Raw genomic sequence first — 7,266 nt, 5'->3', positions numbered from 1 at the left:
ATCAGGGACGAACTCAATGTCCAGAACGCTCACTAGAAGTCGGGCCACCCCATGAGCGCGGGTAAAGGCATATCCACTTTCTCAGTTTTTCCAACCATAATGCCCAGACTAGCCACAACTCGAACATCCTGCATTGGCTCAGAAGGAGCCCCGGAAAACCGCAACCAGACCTGAGTAAGAGGCTTTCCCTAAGGCTCCACCTTCTTCCACTCGTGACATTCCAGAATGCATTTAGTGCCAGGAACTCTGCACAACCCAAAGCTCAGCAATCTCTGCAAATCATCCACCGTTGGGAAGTCAACCTTGAACACATTGGCCTCAATACTGAAAAGCTCCCACTGGAAGTCACCTGGAGCCAGTTCCTGAAGCCTCTACACAATCTGAGCCTCAAAAACCTCTCCTTGGGTAGCTTTCACAATCCCAGTGGTCAAACTCTTCGTCACCACCAGAATCTCTCTCGCGGCTAGGGACTCAAAGAACGTCAACTCGGCACAATATACTCCATACATTGTAAGAGCCGGAACCTGATCACGCAAAAACGGGCAATCCCCCATGACATGTGCCGGCTTACCACACGAATCGCACAGCTCCGCCACGCACTCAGCAATGAAGTGACCCTTCTCACCACATCAAATAGCATAACATCTTCTCCTTCTTACGCGCCCACTTGGACGCTCTCTATGAATCAGACATGTCGCCTGCCTCAGCTGTAGCCCCAGTCCCAGGAACTCCGCGTTGGCGAGTGCCGTCACGACGTCCATCGCATTGCTAGGCATGTCAGTAGTCTAAACGAGATCGGCTGTCACGACAGATGCCGCATGGTCAACAACAGCCGATGGCGGAGGCTGTCTGCGGTACCGACCACGACCACCACGGTGACCATGGAAGCCACCTCTCTGCCTGTAGTCTGGGCCTGAAGCTCCCTCGACAAAACCACCCGAAGGGCCGAGAAAAGGCCTCTCAGCAGAACCATCACTCTGCCAGGCAAAACCACGACCAGTGTTGTCCATCCCCATATGCATCATAACCATCGTCCCCCCACTGTCTCCGGGGTGGATCATAAGACTCTCCAGCGGTCGAGTTCTGCCTCGTCTGCGTTGGGCCCGAGCGCGATTGCGCCGGCCTCGCGACATAGTGAGGCGGCGGCACGGCACGTGGCTGAACGCCGGCAGAAGTGATCTGGTTGACCACAGCTGGCCTCGGGCCGTTGGCACCGCCCGGACCTGCAGCAGTAGTCACCGAGGAGGTCGGCCCTGCCGGCCGGTGTCCAGCATGCCCACCTCTGGCGGCCTAGCCGTCACTGGCTGGGGGCCAGGAGGCATCCCACCCCGACCCGTAGCGGGCGCCGGAGGCCGCGCCCCAACGATGCCGCCCCCCGCCCCGTAGCTGCAACAGGAGCGGCGACACCACGCCCAGCACCGGCAACACCATGCCCAGCGTCGGCTGCGCCACGGCCAGCGCCTGCGGGTGGGGGCGGCTCAGCCCCGGCTTGGCCCCTCGCGTCCATCGCCGAAGGATTCTTTGCAGGAGGCACTCCCGCCCCTCGGCCCGCCATGGCACCAAGGGGTAAGATCCTTCGCGCACGACCAGGACCGGAAGAAGGGAACCCCGGCGTCCCATTTCGGTGAACCCTAGCTCGCGGCGCAACTTCGTACGTAGGGCAAGAAATGATCTCGTCTCTGCATGTAACCATAGACGCAATCCTGGTGGGTTTCGGTATAGCCTGGGGCTAGCCAGATGCAGCCTAGAGATCGACAGATTTGGCCCATCTCGGCCCAGAATCAAATTCAAACGGCAGTCACGAGCCGCCCTAATCCCGATCCGAGGGATCGACGACACGGTTGCCGCAGCCGCCGCCGGCGGTGGGCCGGCCACCTTCCGGCGTGCCTGCCTCTTCTTCTTAACCTCAGTCCATGAGTCCGGACGAATTAAATCGAAAAGCGTAAGGTTCGGAAGACGTACCTTAGGTAAGGGGCCCTTCCATGGCCTGATCGCCGTCGCCGCCGTTCTCCGGTGAACAACGCGTCGGACCATCTCCTTCCTCTCGCCCGCGTGAAGCCCAACCCTCGCCGGATCGGCCACCGGCAAGACCTTGTCAACCGTCGTGGCTACTTCGTCTTCGTCATAACCAGAGTTGAAAAACTCACAAATCAGATCCGACGGGGGTGAGGCCGCCGGATCCTCCCCGTCTCCGTCCGCATCATCCTCATCCGACCCGGCCAGCGCCCAGAATCGGCCGCCAACGCTCGAGCGAGCCGTTGCGGAGGGCAGCGCCCCGACCCCTGATGACAAGAGAAATATACTTTCACGTAGAATGGACACACAATTTCTTTGTATATGTAGATAGAGCAAAATTTAAATTTCCAGTCTTCCAAATAGTAATTGTTCAACACAGCTGCATGAATCCTGCAAGGTTCCTATACTATAGCTAACAACCATCGAATAGTCGGTAAAATCCCATTTTACAGAACACAAAGTCCTGAACCTAAGCCTACGCAAAATGACTCGGCTTTGCTTCCCTTCTCCTCTGGGGAACAGCGCATCCATCAGCCTGCTTTTTCTTTTTCCTCTTATCCTTTTTACCAGACTCGGTTTCCATGGCAACAACCTCATCTTGTGCTTCACTTTCCTTTTTCTTCTTCTCACCTTCAGCAGTGGCCACGCCAGGCTCCTCTGTCTCCTTGGATTTCTTTTTCTTTTTCTTGTCACTCTTCGCATCAACTGTAGGAGACTCCTCAACATCCTTGGACTTTTTTTTTCTTTTTCTTCCGGCCCTCCTGGCCACCATCCTCTTGAATTGCTTCCCCAGCAGGCTCAGTTGATGGTGCAGTCTCCGCATCATCATGTTTCCTCTTCTTTGAAGCCACATCAAGCTTCTTTGGAGTTTCTTCGGTGGATTGTGCAAGAACCAGATCAGCCGAAGGATTGTACGTCTGACAAATGCAAATTTAAAACCTCGAGCCAAGATGAATTTATGAACAACAAACATTTTTCATGGCTTTAACAAGGGAAAGAAAGATGATCGAACTATCTTCAAAAGAAAGTGTGCATTTTCTATGTTACCTTGACCAAAACATCTACCCTAACACAGCTCCACAGTTCTATTCTACTTCAAGTACTTGCCAAGCAGAAACGTTTACGTTATTGGCCCTTGTTACCCTTTACTGGGAAGCATCCTCAGATTTCGCAGGACAATCTTGATAATGCTTACCTTAGCAGGAGTAATTAACCCAACACCGTTCTTCCTGTCTTTTTCGTATACTTCTATCTTGGGCTTTCCCTTCGTGGAACCAACAGATCTCCCTAGTTCTTTACCCTCGAGAACCCGAAGCCGTGTTTCAAGCTGTTCAAACATTCTTCATGTCAGGCAAATCCTCATAAAATATATTGCACTAAATACAGACGGAGTTTCAACAATGTCAACACCTTCAGTCGACTCTCAAGACCAAGGGAGTTATCTTCACCATCACCAAGGGCATCATATCGGATGGCAAGAGCGGCTTTTGAAGCTAGAGAACGAGAAATCTTTCCCTTGTGCTTGGAGCTGCCTGACCAATTAAGGATGCATGGTAGATGAGGCCATACTTAGGTGTAGCATGTTTTGTCTTCAGAGCTCTGAATAAAGCCTGGAGAGAAATGTAGAGTTCAGTCTCTTTTGTTGGAAAGGCAAATTCAAATAGATGTTATAGACAACATAGATCATTTGCAGCCATGACATTACTTAATGTCACCACAACATTATAAGGAGTTAGATAGAACAAAGAACATGTGTGCATTCATCTTGCTTTTCTCTCATATTGTGGAAGATACAAATAGCAAAGGCAAATATGAAAATCTAGTTGCCCAGCCATATTGTGTCTCATCCATGTTCTTTAAATGAAAATTCACCCGTCTAAAAACACAATTCAAAACCATATTCAAACGTAGAAAACACATGAAATATGTCCATGATTACAGAAAGTAAACTCACCTTCTCTGCACCAAGTATCTGAATGGTGCTACCAGGCTGCTTGGCCAAATTTACAAGGCTGCCACCATGTGAAATAAGTCTAGCACCAACAAGTTCGCCCACAAGTGAAGTCAAATTTGGTGCAATTGTGTTCATCCTACTTTTCAGATAATCATACAGCTGAGCTCTATACTCAGAAAGAGCCAAGACTTGATCACAAAGTTCCCTAATGTTTGATAAATCAAGATCATTAACTTCTGTTCCCATGGATATTACTGCAGCCTCCTTTAACTGTGCTTCTACCTCGTCATCTGTCAGTATCTGAAATAAAACAGAACTTCCAACTAAAAAGTTTCTAGCATAGGAATTGGACTCATATTTAGACATGTCGATGAGTTACCTCCGAGAAATCAAGGTTGACCGCATGAGTCCTATTGCCCATCAACTTCACAACTTTTGCATACTGTATATTATCTGTCACTATCTTAGTGAGCTCTGGGAAGTGCCAACCATACCATTCGCGAACCCTCATTGCATATGTGTTAAGCTCCTTGTCAAGATCATCCAATAAGCCAATGGCCTGAATGATCATGGTATCAACCTGTGGAGGAAAAAATAGTAGTGTTACCACATTTGTCATGACCAGCCACAGCCGAATGTATAAGGGGGTTCTCTACAAATAGATGTATTACTATTTCATGACCAGACACGGCCAACACGATGTTAGCTTCAATGAATATTACAAATGTAATTAAACCAATATTAGCGCAAAAAGGCCTACAAGAGAATGACAGTAGACAAATATAACATGATATGCTTGAAGATAGTAATGGTATACCATAGGATATAATAGTCATACATCAAAATATTGCAAAAGTTCAACAAATAACAACACAAAATGCCAACAATAACGATGCAGAAATACAACAAGGAAAATGATGGAAGATAATAATAACAAGCCATTAGACGCAGGAGTCAGAAATGAAGCACACGTTAACATGACAGACAAGAGAGAAAAGCGCCACCAGTACTGACTCACCTTTTCAGGACTGAACTTTAGCTTATATCTAGACAAGCTGTGGGACAATCCCAGGCTCATTGGACCAAGGTCCTGTGTGCCCAACCCAGATATAAGCTCACTAAGCTGATTTCTCAGCCCTGTCATCAGCTCCATCACAGCACTGTTGTGAACGCAGTCAATTTTCTGTGAAAGCACATCAAACTTGTAAGTGGAATTGGTAATTCTACAAAAACAAAGCAACTATGGGAACTAACTGACCAGCTTCTCTTTTATAGCATTTCCAAGTTTAGAATCAGCAATAGCTAAAGTTTCACCGTCGCAATGCTTCTGCAAGAACTTGCGCAAACCCTTGGTAGGCTTGCTATCAATAATCAGGGTTGCAGCAGAAAGGGCATCAGATGTGTTCTCAAACTTGTTGAAAGCTTTCAGCTCAACCACCTATAATGATGTAATATTGCGTGAGTTAGATTGAGCCAGTAAAAAAATAAGTACAGATTATAAGAAATAGGACTGACTGAATTATCTCAACAGCTTGTCAAGAACTTTATGTACCACTATAAATCACTAACATAAATTACAATGGATATCACCGGGAAGAAATAGGCGAAGTCGGAAAACATATAGGAAGTAGAAGATCTAACTGAACCAATTCAGAAACCCATTTTCTTAGCAAATAGGGTGACACACACTAAGTGCAATCATGAATGCTGCTTATCACTATTTTAAGTTGGTGGAAAATCCAGTATTCTACAGGCACAGTCCCCACCAAGGCAAGATATCATCCATCTATCAGCCTGCTGAAGTGAGTTCAGTTGTGGAGGGTTCCTTGCGGGTCAAAGAAGTCATGCAACATGAAAACTAGCCCAAACCAACTTCAATGCTAAGACAGCCTTTCTGACATTTGGAGAAGGGACACATAGCTTGGGAGCACATCACGGGTTGTTGCTTATTTTCACATCACGGTTTTTTGCTCCATTACAACGTGATAGATAAGATCTAACAGTTTCGGAAAGAGAAGTTCTTTTGCCATCGGAAAAAAGAAGTGGATAAAGCACACACCTTTCTCGCCCTGTCCGACGTCGTGAACTCCTTCCATAGATCCTACGAACAAAGATGAACGCAAAGCTCTGTCAGTCCAGGAAACACTCAGCGATCAAATTAAACACCAGTAATCCAAACCAAAGCAAGAGCTGAGGCGGCGGCGAGCACTCACCTCGACCTTGTCGAGCTTGCCCTCGTTCAGAACCTTGAAAAGGGCGAACCCAGCGGGCGTCTCGAACAGCACCAACATCTCCAACCAAGCCGCAACTCAACTCACCTGGATCGCAAGCACAGCCAGACCAAATCAAACCAAATACCTCGTGTATATGCCTGGACAACGAATTCGAGCTACTCGAAGGCCAGGAATGCCACGAACCCTGAGCTGATTGGGCGATGGAGACCGCGAGAGCCCGGGAGGGAGCTTGGCTGCGGCAAGTGGAATGGGGAAAAGAGAGGCGCCGCCGTGAGGGTTTTAGAGCTTAGGTCTTGAGAGATTTATACAGGATGTTAGACAGATGCCTGATGGCCCGTCTCACCGTTGATTTGGCCGGGTGGGGGTTGGCTGCCGTTGGATCTCTAGCCTTGGGGTTTTAGGTCAACTTAGTCTTACCGTCAACTCCTCGTCACACTGGTTCATCTTCATGCATAGCCACATACATTTTAACAACAACTCAAATTAACCAAATGAAATTCGATCTAACACGACTGAATTTCATATAAACACGACCGAATTACATCTAAACATGACGGATTTCATCTAAACACGACGGAATTCATTATATTTAATCAACTAAGCAGAGCTCGCCCGCCTAGGTCTAAATGGTCGACGGCGCCTATTCCCCGTGTCTGGTCATGAACCAAAAGAACTGAAGCTTCACTGTCTCCAGTTCCGCCTCGGCGCTCTCCAGCTCCGCCTCCTGAGGCCCGGGAAGTGAAGTTGTCCACCTCCACATCGCCGCCAAGTGACTAATCGCCCGACGACGTTGAGCCCACCAAGCTTGGCATCGACAGGAGGGAAGGAGCGGTGGCCTTCCTCGGACCAGAGTAGTGGCGACCTACCATGCACTACTATTCCTCGCTGCCGGCGACGCCTACAGACGTGTCGGCTTCGTGGTCGTCACGACGGGGTGCGGACTAGGCGATGTGCTCCTCCTCGTTGGTCTTGTCGAACACCGCCTCGGGCGCCTCATCGTCGCACTTCTTTCCGGTGACCGCCACCTTTGCCACCCACAGCCGGTATCGCCAGCCAGCGAGG

The 7,266-nt window shown here is 48.9% G+C and overlaps 1 pseudogene; it reads right to left on the bottom strand.

Moving 5' to 3' along the window:
• Nucleotides 1-2,332: 2,332 nt before the first annotated feature.
• On the bottom strand, nt 2,333-6,490 carry LOC123081947 (probable nucleolar protein 5-2; annotated as a pseudogene).
• Nucleotides 6,491-7,266: the final 776 nt, after the last annotated feature.

This window comes from Triticum aestivum, chromosome 4A (assembly GCF_018294505.1).
Source record: "Triticum aestivum cultivar Chinese Spring chromosome 4A, IWGSC CS RefSeq v2.1, whole genome shotgun sequence".
NCBI lineage: Eukaryota > Viridiplantae > Streptophyta > Magnoliopsida > Poales > Poaceae > Triticum > Triticum aestivum.
The sequence above is the reverse complement of the archived record's forward strand: the minus strand, read 5'-3'. Positions and strand labels throughout refer to the sequence as shown.